Source organism: Ursus maritimus, unplaced genomic scaffold (genome assembly GCF_017311325.1).
Source record: "Ursus maritimus isolate PB19 unplaced genomic scaffold, ASM1731132v1 scaffold_27, whole genome shotgun sequence".
Classification (NCBI taxonomy): domain Eukaryota; kingdom Metazoa; phylum Chordata; class Mammalia; order Carnivora; family Ursidae; genus Ursus; species Ursus maritimus.
This window is the reverse complement of record NW_024425230.1, coordinates 33,915,039-33,930,773: the sequence shown is the minus strand read 5'-3', so window position 1 is coordinate 33,930,773 and position 15,735 is coordinate 33,915,039. Positions and strand designations below refer to the sequence as shown.

Here is a 15,735-nt window from a genome sequence, read left to right as displayed (position 1 = left end):
GGGACCCCGGTCCCCACTCCCACACAGACACAGCCTGACCCACCAACAGCTTCCTAAAAGGCACAACAAGGTGTGCGTACTGAACTTTAGAGTTTGCAAGAGGCCTGGGCATTGCTGCGCCTGCTGGCTGTTCCCCCATCCACAGTGAGGGACGACGGGCTGAGTCCCTTGGGGGCACGGCTCTTCTCTGGCTCTCATTGGGTTTCCTGTGACTCACCACTGGGAACACTGCTGGTGAGGATAGTCTCCTCCCCGATGATATACAAATATATTCTCCTCCCCGGATAAATAAACAAAAATCGATTTCTCATATACCCACAATAACCAGTTGGAAGACAAAAGCCAACAAAAACATAATTTACCTCTGAATGGTTCTCCATGAGAATGGCGTGGAACTTTCATGAAGAAAGCCACAAAACTTTATTAGTTTTGTGTAAGACAATTTTCGAAGAAGTGGAGAACACAACTGGCTTTTGGTTGGGGAAAAAGGAACAATGAAAAGACATTTGTTTTTCCTGAATTAATATGTGGATCTGGCAAAAACAAATATAATAAAAATCTCAATGGAAACTTTTGGTAATTTGACGAGACAACTCTAAAGTGAATCTGAAAGAATAACAAACTAAAAATAGCTCAAGTTTTTTAAGAACAAGAGACGTGGCTTGCTTTAACAATATTAAATTATATTTTAAAGGTACAGCTACCGTGCAGCATGGTACCAGCCCCAGAAACAGCGGGCATCAAGAGCACGTAACTGGTAACGATAAAACCAACTCTATTATGGGCACAGGAGCAACGTGAGATCAAATCACTAGGAAAGACTTGAATTAACAACTGGTGTTGAGAAAACTGACTACTTGGGAGACGGTCCTTTTAGATCCTTTTAGGAAATTTCAGATAATTACCGCATGAAAACAAAAGAAACCCCAGAACAAGGGAAGAAAACACGAGTGAACATTTAACTGAGAGTAGAGAACACCTATTTAAGCTCAAAAACAATTGGAGAAATGACAAAAGCAATTGCCTACCCCAAACCTCCAAATAGGTATTGGAAAAGAAACTGCAAAATTAAAAAAGGAAACGACAAATTGAGAAAAATATTTGCAACAGATATGGCAAAAGGCGAATGGCCTTAATGTATAAAGAGCTTTTACAAAGCCTTAAAAAAAAAAAGTGCTCACATCCCAGTAGAGAACTTGGCAAAGAACATTCACAAAAGAAGACACACAAACGGCGAATGTAGGAAAAAATGTTTCATTTTACTATTTGCCAAAGAAATGCAAAATAAAATAAGATTCTGTTTTCAGCTGTCTGACTGTCGGGGTTGATGCTGCTGGTGTTGACGGCCGCAGAAAGGTTCGTGACCATGTGACGAAGTGGGGACATAACCCGGCACTATCTATCCGGAAGGATTTCAACCGTTTTCGTAGCTGTGGCCCAACAGTTCTCCTTCTAGGAATCCACTGGAAGAAAACCCTGGAGACGGTATTAGAATATTCATCACAACATTATTTATCAGACCTGAATATTAGAAGTAATGAAGACATAGGACAACAGAGGGTTGACAAAATAGGGTGTATCGCTGTTGTAGGACACGTCATTAAAAGCGTATATCAAACAATATTTAAGGGGCGCCTGGGTGGCTCAGTTGGTTGGGCATCTGACTTTGGCTCAGGGTATGATCCCAGCGGGAGTCTGCTTGTCCCTCTTCCTCTGCCCCTCCCACCGCTCGTGCGCGCGCTCTCTCTCAAAATCTTTAAAAAATATTTAAAAATACAGGAATACGCTTACCATGGAATGTTAAATATTAAAAATGAAGCTGTGTGTGTGTGTGTGTGTGTGTGTGTGTGTGTATGTGTATACAGCAACTCAGTTTTCTACTCCTCTGTATGCGGTGTGGAGAAGAGGCAGAGTTGAACTGGTCTGTTACTTGATGTCTCAGTCCTCCCACCTGTAAAATGGGATCATAATGCTTGCCCCCCTCCCCCCACCATCCAGGGCCCCACGTACACCTGGTGTCAGTTCTAATTCTTCATGCACCTGTAGTTTCTCGCTCCAGGGAAGCAGAATTTCCCTGAGGGCAGGAATCCAGTGTGTCCTTCACCTGCAAGACAAGGAAGTGGGATAGTGCATATTAAGATCTAAAGGTAAGCTTTAAAGTCCTGGGACCGGTGAGTTCCAGCCCTGACTCAACCTCATGCTCCCTGTGTGACCTTAGGTAACTCACCATCCCTCTCTGGGCTTCAGCAGCTCGGGATCAGATGAGGGAATAGCCGTGGTCCCCGTGAAAGCTGTCGTGATGCCATTCTCCTTGCACAGTTAAAAGTTACTGTCATCTCCTAGTCTGCCTGGGTCAAGGCTAGGCTCACAGAGCCCTCGAGCAGGGCTATTGCCCCCAGGCGGACGGGTTCCCTGATGGACGCAAGGATGTGGACACGTGACGGCACGAGTTTCCATTTGCTTCATTCGTATCTGTGTTCTCGGTGCCTAGAACAGGGTCTGGCTCCTACCGCGTGCTCGACACCCACTGACTGAATGAAGAGCGAGTGTGGAGAGGATTGATGGGCAATCCTGAAAGCCAGGCTGGATGGCTGCCCTGAGATGGGTGTCCTCGGGGAGCTCCCCCGCTGGCCATGGAGCCATCAGGGAGGGAAGTGAAGGTAAAGGGGGTGCCGGTGAAGAGTATGGCTGCAGCTTGGTGGAGGCTGGGGCTTGCAGCTCCTGCTATGTGCACCCTAAACAGGTCAGGGGGTGGGAGGGGGGTCCCAGGACCCTGAACCTGGCTCTGAGCTGCATGTTTTATGTGTATTACGTTCTTTGAGCTTCACTCAAATCCTGGGAGGACAGTATTATCACCCCCATTTTACATCCAAGGCAATGACCTTAGGGAGGGAGGAACATGTGCCCCAAGGTCACATAGCTTTTAAGTGGAGAAGCCAGGATTTGATCCCAGGGCAGTCTGATTCCCAAACCCTTGACCTTGACCCTATACTCTAAGCGTTTCTCTCCCTAAACTTCTTTCAGGAGAAAGGAAAGAGTCCGCTTTTGCTGCGTGGGCATCTTGGGAGGTATCCCGGCCCTGCCCCTAAATCACCTCTCGATATGAGTGTTGTGCTAGGAATGGGCCGTCGGCTGGTGATGGATCCCCACCGTCCATCACGCCCCCGCAGCACTCTGACACGCAGTGCTGGAGTGTAATCAGAATGATGGTGTCCTGATCTATGGGGGACGTACGTCATCCCAGGGCTGGTACCTTGACATAGTACCTTAGCTTGCTGTCAGCCGGACGGCTCCTTAATGTATTTCCGTAATATATCACCCACCGAAGGTGGCCAAGGAGGCCTGCGGACGCCAGTCGGCTAGAGCCCTTTCCCTGAGTCTCCCTGAGTTAGTTCTTGGTCTCTTAAAATTCATGTGTGCTTGTGGAATTTGTGTGAGCCCAGAGAGAGCAGAAGAGAAGGGGGCAGAAGCAGAGAGAAGCTGGAAGATGAGAACAGAGATGGGGAGGAGGGAGGATGGCACAGGCAGCAGAGGGCAATGGGGGAGGGAGAGAACAAAGCTGGGGGAAGGAGCGGGGAAGGGTGAGGGGTCCAGGGCTGGGGTATCCAGGCTTAGAGAACAGGAGAGCTGGAAGGCTGTGCAGAGGTCCCTGCTTTGCAGTGTGAAGAACATTTGTATTTGGTCTCCTGGGGGCCTCAATCCCCTGGGGATTGGATGGGCAGAGGGAGGAAGCATGGGTGCCTGCAAGACATGGGTCCAGCCCTGGAAACTTCTGCTCCCTTCACAGAGCCCTAAGGGGGCTGTGTGGTCTGTCAGGACCTTTTGCATTCTGCCTGCCTTGCTCCAGAAGTCACCTCGGTGGGAAGGATCCCCAACACTGCATCTTAGACCCCAGAACCCCGTGTCCACCTGCCCACTGGATACCTTTACTCAGATAGCCCAACGACACCGCACACTCAGAGGGCCCCACAGTGTGGTCATCTGTCCACACCTGGTCTCCCTCCCTTCTTACTGCAGCCAAAGGTCTCGCCAGGCTCCAGTGCCTGAGAGCTCATGGTCATGACCTCTCCACGCACCTTGCATTCAGTTCTGTCAATTCTTTTCTGTTTCTGGTGCCTTAATCCTAGCCTACATTAGTCAACTCTTGGGCCAGCCCTCCATCAAATATTTATTAAGAACATACTCTGCGCCCAACACCGTGCCAGTGAGACAGTTCGTGGGGATGCTCCGTCTCTCCCCTCGTCAACCCATCCTGCATATCACTACCCAATCGGCCTTCCTGAAGCACCATTCTGTTGCATCACTTTTTCACCCTGAACATTTCAAAGAAAGGGCTCCCCACTGCCGACTGGATGTCTATGTGCCGCCCTTATGAATGGTAAAGAGCTAAATGGGAGCATGATTTGCAGGTCAGTGGGTCTGAGGGTCGAGGTCCAGCCTGGAGGGGTGTCGCTGGTGTTGTCCATGGCTCCTGTGTAGAGCCGAAGGAGAAGGAGGCATGAAGAAAATGTAACTCTAGTATGAGGTCGGGCCCCACAGTGCCTGTTCTCACTGTGCCATCACATTAAAATCTAGTCTAGAAAACACAGGGCTCCTGGGTGGCTCGGTTGGTCAAGCATCTGCCTTCAGCTCAGGTCGTGATCCCTGGGTCCTGGGATCAAATCCCACATGGGGCTCCCTGCCCCTGATTCTCTCTCTGTCTCTCCCCTTCCTCTTTCTCGTTCACTCTCTCACTCAAATAAATAAATAAAATCTTAAAAAAAAATAGAAAGTACAAATAGAACTGATTTCAATCTCTACTGGATCTCTTACAGGGCATTAAAGGAGATCCACGTTATGAGCCTCCTTAAAATCCCATTGTCTCTCCTTCCATCCTCTTAGCCCTGTAGCGGTTCCATGGCCTCTGCCCATCTAAACACACTTCACGGTGTCCCACCAACACTCTTTTCAATATCAGGCTTTTCTGTGTCTCTCTCCTTCCTCTGCTCCTTCCCGCTGCCCCTTAATTTCGTAGAGCAACTTTATCGCCTTGGGTTTCTTACATTCTTTTCTCTTCATTCATTATTTGGGTTCTCTAAAAACACAGGAGGGTCTGGAAGCTGACCTAGCAAGCCTATGGGTTCCAACACCAGCTCTTGGAAAGGTTACCTTTACTGCATGGAACTGCTTTTGCCCCTTCATCAAAATCAATTGAGCATACTTGTGTGGGTGTGTTTCTGGGTTCGCTGACCTGTTCTATTGATCTGGCTGGCTATCCCTCTGCCATTACTATTCATTCTTGATTACAGTGACCACCTAAGCCTGAAATTTGATTCCTCCCATTTTATTCTTCTTTTTAAAAATTGTCTTAGCCATTTTCATTTTTTTTGTCTTTCCATATAAATTTTAGAATAATCTTGTTTACAAAAAAATCTTGCTGTGATTTCAATAGGAATTGTGTTAAATCTGTAATCAGTTTGGAAGAATTGACAATTTTACTATGGTGAGTTTTCTTATCCATGAATACAGCATGTTTCCCCATTTATTATCTTTGATTGCTTTCATCCATGTTGTATAGTTTCAGCATAAAACTCCTATTATATTTATACCCTAAGTATCCCTTTTTGGGGGGAGCAGTTGTAAGTGGTATCGTATTTATAATTTTGGTGTCTGTGTGTTCATTACTAGCATATAGAAATATAATAGATTTTATATATTTTTCTTGAATCCTGTGATCAGTTCTAGGAGTTTTTGTTTGTTTGTTTGTTTTATAGTTGCCTGGACATTTTCTATGTAGACAATCATGTTATCTGCACACAGAGGCAGTTTTATTATTTTTTTTCTTATCTGCCTGCTTTTTATTTCCTTTTTCTTGCTTTATTGCACTGGATACAACTTCCAGAGCTATGCTGAGTAAGAGTGGTGAGCAAAGAGAACCTTGGCAGTTTTCTGTTAGCTGAAGGTGTTTTGTAGATGCATTTCATCAAATTGAGGAAGTTACCACTCTATTCTTATTTTTTGTTTTTGTTGAATTTCATCAAATGCTTTTCTGGTATCAATTTATATGATCACAAAATTTTTCTTATTAATCTGTTAGTGAGGTTGACTACATTGATTCATTTTCAAATATGGAACCTGTGTACATCTCTGGAATAAACTGCATTTGGTCATGGTGTATAATTCCTTTTATATACTGCTGAACTCTATTTACTAATATTTTGTTTAGGATTTGTATATCTATATTCACAAGGGATAATTGTATCTTCGTCTGTTTTGGTAACTGGGTACTACTAGTGTCATAAAAGATTTGGAAAGTGTTCCTTCCTCTTCCATTTTTCTGGAAGGAATTGTGTAGAATTTGTGTCCATTCTTCTTTAAACATTTGGTAGAATTCTCCTGTAAACAGATCTGCGTCTGGAGATTTCTTTTTGGGGACTTTTTTTTTTAAATCACGAATTCAGTTTTCTCAAATAATTACAGATTATTAGAAATAGATCAAATGATCTATTTCATATTAAGTGAATTATGGTGGTTTGTATTTTTAAGAGAGGTAGTCCATTTCATCTAAGTTGTCAAATTTACATGTGTAGACTTATAGTGTTCCTTACTATGCTTTCGATGTCTTCAGGGTCTGTAGTGATAGTCCCCGTTTCATTTCTGATATTGGTAATTTGTGTTTTTTTCTCTTTTTCTTCTTTGTAAGCTTTTCTAGAAATTTGTCAATTCTATTGATCTTTTTAAAGAACCAGCTCATTTTCTCTCTTTTTCTGTTTTCATTTTCATCACTTTTCCTCTTATCTTTGTTATTTCCTTCATTCCGCTTGCTTTGGGTTTATTTTACTCTTCTTTTTTGAGGTTCTGAGGTGGGAGCTTAGATTAGTGATTTGAGATTTTTCCTCTTTTTTGATGTGTGCACTTAGTGCCACAAATTTCCCCTTCAGCATGGCTTTAGCTGTGTTCCACAAATTGTGATGTATTATATTTTCATTTTCATTCAGTTCCATGTGTTTTTAAGTTTCCCTGGAGACTTCCGCTTTGACTGATGGGTTATCAAAAGTGTGTTATTTAGTTTAGAGTGTTTGGAGATTTTTCTGTTATCTTTCTGTTACTAATTTCTATCGTGGTCGGAGAACACACACTGTATGATTTCACTTGTTTTAGATTTGAGGACTGTTCTGTAGCCTAGCCTAGCATCTATCCTGGTATATGTTCTGTGGGCACTTGAAAATAATATTGGGTGGAATAGTCTATAAAAGTTGATGAGAACCTGATGGTTGATGGTGTTGAGTTCTTTTATATCCTTGCTCGTTTTCTGTCTAGTTGTGTATAAATTGTCGAGGGAGGGGTATTAAAGTCTCTAATTATAATTGTGGAGATGACTATTGCTCCTTTTAGTTCTAGCAGCTTTTGCATCATTGTTGTCTGATGAATTCACATTTAGTTTTTCTAGGTCTTCTCGGTGGATCGAGTCTTCTATCATTATATAATGTCCCTCTCCATCTCTGGTAATTTTCTTTATTCTGAAGGCTACTTTAACTGATTATTGATACAGGCACTCTAGCTTTCCTTTGATTGGTGTTTGCATGATATACCTTTTTCCTTTCTTTTGCTTTCAACCTGCCTATGTCCCATTTGAAGTGAATGTGTTGTGGCAGCATTTAGTCGGATGATGCTTTTTAGTTCACTCTGCTAATCATTGTCCTTTAACTGATGTATATAGACCATTTATATTTAATTTAATTATTGATATGTCAAAGTTTAAGTATATAGACCATTTATATTTAATTTAATTATTGATATGTCAAAGTTTAAGTTTGTAATTTTGTTTTTTGTTTTCTGTTTGTTGTCTCTGTTTTTTTGTCTCTCTCTTCTCTTTTTACTGCCTTTCAGTGGGTTACTTGAACATTTTTTGGAAAGAAAAGTGAGCAAGCACTGGGGCTGAGGGACCCCCACCCGGCCTGGCCCTGGGCATAGGGGTTGTCAAACCAAACCCTGCAGAGCTCGACTCCCAGTATGAGCTTACCGAGTAGTGATTTGCTTCTTTGTCTGCTAGGTGAGTGACAGACGGAATCCTGGGTCTTCTGAGGTTTCATGTCAGCTGTCAGCTCTTAGTCCCAGAGTGACTCCTTTGGTGGCATTTCACGCACTGAGCAAGCTGGGCTGCAGAACTGGGTGATGTGGAGGAACTTCACATCCTGTAAGCAAAGGGCAAAAGTGGACTTCAGTCAGGAGGGACTTGACTCAAAGGCACAGTAGATAGGAGAATGGTTTTCCCTGAGTCCAGCAGAGGGGCAGTTAAGGAAGGGCTGTAGTCTGGCTGAGGGGGCTTCAGATCCCAGGGCACCTAGGCAAATGAGAGAAATTTAACTGTTGAGTCGATAAACATTGTGTTCCATTCCATCGGGACAAAACAGTACAGCTACTCATTTGTAAGACAAAGAATGGGAATCTGGAGGATCTGTGTGTGCTCTGTCACAGGTTAACAAGGGGGCAGAGCTGAGTCCCCTCTAAGTCATCTGGGGAAGGATGGCAGTGAACTGCAATGGCCTTTTCTGGAACAAAAAAGGGCGAGGGTGGGGTTTCTTTAACCCTCGGGGCTTCCCAGGATCACAGATGTAGGAAACATTCAACAGTGTCAGTCCCATCCTAGAAATTGAGTTGAATCGCGCAGGAAACCTGGAACAAACACAGCGTTTCTCCAGGAGGACAATGGGGCTCTCAGCAGAGCGTGGGGCCTCCTCTGTGAGCCGCTCCCCGCCTCTGGCAGAAGGACCNACTCCCCCCACCCTCCCAACTCCTGGCCGCCCCCTCCCTGCCTGCCGCACAGCTGTTTTGCCAACATTGCTGCCTGATTATCTTTCAAGTGGCTTCTTGGAGCAGATGTTCCGGCTCCTTCCTGCATCGAAAACAAACAGGCGCTCTGTTGTCATTTGCTCTCCTGGGGAAAATCCCTCTGCTGCCGCAGATCCTTCTTGAGAGGTTCAGGGACTTCTGTGAAGTCTCTCCCGGCTGCTCCTTGCCAGGAATTTGCCTTCAGATGGATGGCAGGGGCTTCTTAGGTCTTCCGAGGTGTGTGGCCACTCTCGGGCGTGGGCTGGGGGTACACTTGTAATAGAATCAGATTCAGACCTGGGGGAAGCCTGGGCGGGGACGGGGGGCTGTCGGGGCTCACTCCTGTCACCGCCCTCCCATCGTATTTAACCTTTTGAAAAATATAAACATCTCACCAACTTTGATTCTGAAAGATCCCCCAGCGGTTTGTCCCCAGTTGAAAATCTGTTTGCTTCCAGGAGCCTCACCAGCAAGGACATGTTGCTAGCTTGCTTTTTGAGGTTTGCGTTGTGAAAGCAATAGGTTTTCAGTTTCTGTTTTATGAATATGAAAGTTGAATGTGTCTTTCAAAAGGTGCCCATTTCATAACCTCGCCCTATTGGGAATCAGGGGTCGGGGTCCACCAGGCAGCTGCTGGGCTGAGTGGTCAGGATGCCCGGGAGATGCCAGGAAGTGGCTGCCTTTGCAGCCTGCTATGTGTGGGTAAGAAATTGCAGCCTCAGCACCTCACTGCTAGAGGTGAGGTCTGGGGCACCGGGGTGGGGGGGGGGGAGCTCTAGCTCCTACACCAGTTGGTTGTAGCGGGTTAAGGGCTCTGGGAGGAGAGGGGAGAGACACCAGCTGGGACCAGCCTGAGGGAGGGAGTTGGAGCATCAGGGTGATTTCTCAGGGGTGGGAGAGGGGTACTGATTCCGGTGGGAGGACGGTGGGAAAAGGAAGGCATCCTGGGACCTGCAGAGAAACCCCTGACCACCAGCATGTCCCCTTCCCTCAGCCAGAGGCCTCTGGGGGGAGGGGGCTACTACCAGAGAGGATCAAATCACATTGAAATTTGATCTGTCCCCAAACGTTCATTGATTTGGCTAACAGATCTTGCTGTGGCCATTCCACTCCCCCACTTTGTCGTCAAGTGTCCTCCTCTGGCCCTCTCCGTTCCCCCCTCACTCCACTCTGGCTGGGCCCAGCATTGCCCGGAGGTGTGAGCCTTTCCTCATGGAGCAGGGGGTGGGGGGGTGGAGGGGCCTGCCCGGTGCTCCTCGTCCTAGTTTGCAGACTCGGGATCCGGGATCCGATGACCACCTGTCCTGATACCCCCTTGTCTCTCTGGCCTTTGGAACACCGGCCTCTCCTGATTCTGCCTGTTTCCCTGGCTACTCCTTCTCTGTCACCTTTGCTGGCTTCTCCTTTGTGATATGCACAGGTCCACGTTTCTCGGTGCGGGAGGCTCTGCTCTCTGTGCAGCCTGTAGCCCGGGGTTTCTCGCACGTTAGAGAGCATGCAAACACTTGGGGGTGATTGCTACGCACGCGGGCTCCTGAGCCCCAGCCCTAGAGATCTGTCTCGGTGGCCCCGGGGGCCCAGAAATTTGTATGTTCAGCAAGCCCCCGAGGGGTTCCAAGGCTACCAGTCCCCGGCCCGTGTTTGATGACGTTCTGTGTTGCACAACTGCATATATGATTTTATCTGATCCCAAGACAGAGCGCGGTATTTATCTGCTGACAACTCCTCAATTGATATTTCCAGCTCAGACCCTCCTCAGAGCTCCTGGCCTGTACGTCCAAATCTACTTGACATCTCTATTTGGACATGACCCAGCCATCTGAACCTCACGATTCCCCAAAGGAAACTTGATTTTTCCTCCCAGAATATCTCTTCCTAGCTTCATCTCAGGAAAGAGAAGCCAAGCCCCAGCGGCTCCTTCAGATCCCCCTTTCTGCTCACCCCAGGTCCAAAACACCCGCAAATCCGGCATCCGGGCTTACCTTCAGAATGTTTCTCCAGTCGTCTGTCTCTCTCCCACTCTGGCGCCACGGTCCCTCTGTGCCAAGTCACCCGCATCACAACCAGGATGACCTCAGGAGATGCCTGCATGGTCCCCCTGTCCTAAGTCATTCCTTGACACCAGCCAAGGAGGAAGCATGAAACTCCCTTCAGAGCCTCTCATTGTACTTAGACTGAAATTCAGTCCCCCACCCCATGACATTGGCCCCTGCCTGTCTCTGTCTTGGCTCTCCTGTCACCCTGGGCCTTGCACCCCGAACTCAGTTCATACTGAATGTTCAGTTCCCAGAACGGGCCGAACACTTTCCTGACTCTGGGCTTCTGTACATTCTGTTCCCCCTGCCTAGAATGCTTTTCCCTGGTTTCTCAAGTGTCTCTGGCTCCTCCTCATTTTTAGCTCTCAGTCTTCCTGACCTCCTTATTATCAATATTATTACTTTCACCCTGTTATTCTTCATTATGGCCACCTGCCCATTCTTTCATGGTATTTCATGGAAGCTCATAGTTTATCATTATGTATTTATTAATGTTTACTTACATATTTTTTTTTGGTCCTTTTCACCGGACAGTATGTTCTGTGAGAGAAGGGACCATGTCTGCTTTTTTATTACCTGGGACAGATTAGCACTTGATAAATATGTGCTGAACAGATGGGATGAACTTCGTTTCGTCTAGTTGTATAACAGTGGGCTTGTGATTCTACTGCAGTCTCTTCCGTTCAGACCTGCTTGAGTCTGTTCCACTCTGTTTTCATCTGGTGAACCCCGTTATGTCCTATTCTAGTCTTTTCTACCTTGTTCCAATCTGTTCTGACCTCATCTGTTCCATCCTGGTCGATTCTGTTCCAACCTGTCCTAGGCTAGTTCAACTGTTTTGTCTCCCTCCTCTTTTATTCTGTCCCATGTTGTTTCAGTCTATTCTTCTTCTTCTTCTTCTTCTTCTTCTTCTTCTTCTTCTTCTTCTTCTTCTTCTTCTTCTTCTTTTCTTTCTACTCCTTTCTATCCGTATCATACTATTCTTCTTGGTTCTATTCTATTGCATTCTGTTCCAGTACATTCCACTTACTCTGTTCTGATTTATTCTCATTTTGCCCCATTTCATTTCATCTTGCCCCAGTGCTTTCCTTAAGGTTTTGGAATATCTGCTTTCTGCCCAGTCTTTTGATAAGGATCTGTGAGATTACAGGAGAAGGAGATGCCATCCTGGACATAAGAGAGCCCCTCTAAAGGGTGAGGAAATGGTAAGGAGGAAAGAGGTGGTCATGTGGATCTAAGCTGAGCCATGATGGAGAGGATTTGGTGGAGAAGAGAGGACGACAAAATGAGAGAAAGCAGATAATAGGCCTAAGTGTTGGTGACACACTGAGAACACCAGCCAGAGGGAGCCTAGGGTTAGCACAGGCAGAGGGTAGTGAGGAATGGGAGATAAAGGGGCAAAGGTAGATTAGTTTCCTACTGGCTGGTTTGTTGCTTTGGTGATTTTAAACAAGGGTATTCCCTATGGTTTGAAGATCTGGCCTCGTGACATCAGGAGAAACAATGTGGTCCAGTAGAATGAGAGTCCTTGGGTAAGTAAGTTGCTTGGCCCCTCTGAGCCTCAGTTTTCATATCTATAAAACGGGGATAATAACACCAAATTTCAGTTTTGTGAGGAGAAACAGCTTAGCCTCCTTTGCTGAGGGTTGGACAAGCATTCAGCCCAGACCCTGACCCATCCTAGGATCTTGGTAAATGTCCACTGTCTCTCATCTCACCCTGTCTACTGAGGAGTCCCTTCTTATTTTATTAGGTTTGCTCTGAGCCTCAGTTTTCCCAACAATGAAATGGGGACAAGGTGTTAGAGGGGCGCTGTTTGAGTTAATGTTCTTGCTTTGAGCCTGAAGAGACCAGACGCACCATCAGTGTTCGTTGATTGAATGGTTGATTGTAGCGTCCTTACAAGCACCATAATAACACTGAGCACAGGGCCGGGAATACACGAGGTGCTTCCCAAATACCCTGGGACTTGAAGCAAATGTGAAAGAACTTGAAAAAGTGGCAGGTGGGTTACCCCTTTCCAGTGCACACCAAGCAGGCCGATGCTGGGGCTGAGCCGATGAAATTAACACCAGACTTCCAAATATATTCAGAATCAGGGAATTAGGAGACAACGGAGGAGGCTGCCAAAAAGAATTTATCTCGGAAGTGGAGCTTGGGGAATAGCACTAATATTTTCGGAAATTGAAACTCCAACCATGAAATTGCCTATCATTTATCATACATGGTCTCTCAAAGGGGAAACGGAAAAGCATTTAGTCTTATTGCTTTTTAAACACATGATTGCTGAGTGCAGTCATCCCGGCTGCGGTTTCAGGAGCTGATGGGTCTGACGGGGTCCTGCCAGCGCGTCCCTCTAGCGTCATGTGAGGCTGAGCTCTGCAGACTATCCTGTGACCAGCGCCCTGGGCTGCACCCGGTCAAGGTCCCGCCCAGACCCGGCCGGGGCTGCTGCGTGCCATGCGAATTCTGGCACGCGTAGGAAACGCCAGATCGTCTCAGATCTTCCCCAGTCCCTTCTTAATGCCCAGCACTCATCTCACTGTTAAAGGCTTCAGTACTTTTCGTTTTAAAATTCCCTTTGGAAGGGTCCCACTGTGTCCTCCATTTCCACCTACCTGCTGATGATTGTTGCACTTCTCTCTCCCCCAGACCTGCTGCAGGGGTTTGGGCCTCTGTGTGCAGCTGGCTTCTGGGCCTCTTTGGGTGGCATGGCCACAGGTTCATGACAGGCAGTAGGCACCATCTTCCCGCGTCCCTGGCCAGCCTCCCAGCCTCGCCTGCTTGGCGGAGGGCATCCTGTTGCCTCGATAGCTGGGATCGGCTCTGGAGCACAGACACAGTCAGTCATGGGTATCAGTGGTTTACAGGTGGCATTGTTCTGTCATGTGGCTCATCACAGCTAATGTCCCCACTAGGGGCAGGTCCTGACTAGCAGCCTTTGCATGGGGGGGGGGCACTATTTCTTTGGGCACTGCTATCTATTTGAGATGGTGAAGAGGGAGAGAGAAGGTGGGGGAGGCATGGGCCAAAGCCCTCTACAGACACCCTTCTGCTCCCAATAACCTTGCAGGGAAGACAGGGGTGGCGAAATTTCGGTCACCGTTTACAGATGGGGATCCCGAGGTGACAAGAGCGCGTGTAAGTCATCCAAGGCCACAGCACCAGCAGTGCTGACATGAGATTCTGACCCAGGGCTTCTGACGTCCGGCACTGCATTCCTTCTCCTGCACAGAGAAGGGACCCGGGACAAAGGTGTATGCTGACGGAAGGTCAGAGGACATGAGCTCTTGCTCCTCTCCTGGGCTGCCAGTTGCTGCCTGCTGCCCCATACTTGGGTGGGCCCTGGGGAAATGGGGGTGAGCCTGAGGCAGCCTGTCCTGGAACTCCCTGTCCCCCCCGGCCATTGCACTCTTGCCCATGGCTTTGGACACCATCTCTGTGCTGTTGATGCTCAGACCCCCACCTCCACTGAGGGGACCTCACCACTGAGCTGGGCAGCAGATTGCCAACTGCCTCCTGGATGCCTCCCCCTAGAAGTCCTCCAGGCACCACCAAGCTGAACACGCTTGCTTTTTGGGAATTCTAAGTCCCATCTTGGAAATCTTCACGTCTAGACCTCATTAACTTCATTCCCACCTGAAAGGCTTTTTTGAGTGAGGTTTTATTGATTTTTCTCTCACATTTCTTCAAGACTCACAGCCAGAAATGGTTATGTAATGAATATGTCTTTGTACGCCGTCCGTAGCCTGCTTTGTCCTTTATGCTATTATCGCCTCTTGTAAGAATCTCTCACACAAATGCCCGCTACAAGCTGGTCCTGGCTGGCGCTGGGGGTGGGTGGACTTGAAATCTCTTGCCATAGTAACTTTTTCCATTTATTAAACATCAAGCCTCCAAAGTTTCCCTTTATGTCTTGGTTACCAAGAAGCTCAGAACGTACTGAAATGCTCAATCCTAGTCATTTTACTAGCCCGCACTGTAGTATACATTCTTCTTCCCTTTGTACATCTTCTGTATTGTGGTGAGATATACACAATGTAAAACTTGCCATTTTAACCATTTTCAAGCGCTCGGCTCAGGGGTGTTCAGTACATTCATACTGTGCAACCCGCGGCACCCCCGCCTCTAGAATTCTTCTCATCTTCCCCCACTGAAACTCGGTCCCCATTAAACACTAGCTCCCCATCTTGCCCACCCCCGGCCCCCGGCTGCGGCCGTTCTCCTTTCTATCTCGATGAGCTGGACTAGTCTAGGCACCCCCTATGAGCGAAACCAGACACTATTCGCTCTTTTGTGGCCGACTTGTTTCGCTTAGCATAATGTCCTCAAGGTTCTTCTGTGCTGTAGCCTGTGTCAGGATTGCCTTCCTTTTTAAGGTTGAATGGTGTTCCCCTGGATGTGTACCCCACATTTTGTGTATCCGTCGTGTTTGTCGGTGGCTCCTATTTTTTTTGGCGGTTGCAAACTCCGCTGTTGGGGACACGGGTGTACAACGATCTGTTCAAGTCCCAGTTCCAATGCTTTCGTGTAGATATCTGCACGTGAATTTTCATTTCGTATTTTAACAGCTTTATTGGCTCTATGCCTGTTAATATGAGAAGCAGAGACACTTGACCTGTTTTGACCAGCACTGTATGTCTGTCCTAGACCTAGGTCCTTTACCCACGCTATATCTTTTGATTTATTGTAATCTCTCTTTTACAGCTGAGAAGTTGCTTCTTTTTGGAAGAAGGAGGTGTAACGATTATCACGAAGCTATTAAGTAACGAATCGAGCTGCCTCTGCGTTCCTCAGCCCACAGCAATGTGAGTCCCTCCACGCCCGATTTGATGGAAATGCTTTGGTAAGGTCATCGGGGACCCTCAGGCAGCCAAACCAGGGAAAG

The 15,735-nt window shown here is 47.1% G+C and overlaps 2 long non-coding RNA genes across 3 annotated transcripts; both read right to left on the bottom strand.

Moving 5' to 3' along the window:
* Positions 1 to 1,241: 1,241 nt before the first annotated feature.
* LOC103679034 lies at positions 1,242 to 9,348 on the bottom strand. 2 transcript variants are annotated; one of them, XR_572811.2, is made up of 4 exons: positions 9,207 to 9,348; positions 8,003 to 8,174; positions 2,011 to 2,104; positions 1,242 to 1,476 (listed from the first exon to the last, which is right to left on the bottom strand). It is a non-coding gene; the product is annotated as an uncharacterized LOC103679034 (long non-coding RNA). The 2 variants fall into 2 exon arrangements; XR_572812.2 differs by having other exon boundaries at positions 2,041 to 2,104; positions 9,207 to 9,347.
* Positions 9,349 to 11,339: 1,991 nt separating this feature from the next.
* Positions 11,340 to 14,216, bottom strand: LOC121105546. Its single transcript, XR_005838137.1, has 3 exons — positions 13,951 to 14,216; positions 13,466 to 13,673; positions 11,340 to 12,421 (listed from the first exon to the last, which is right to left on the bottom strand). It is a non-coding gene; the product is annotated as an uncharacterized LOC121105546 (long non-coding RNA).
* Positions 14,217 to 15,735: the final 1,519 nt, after the last annotated feature.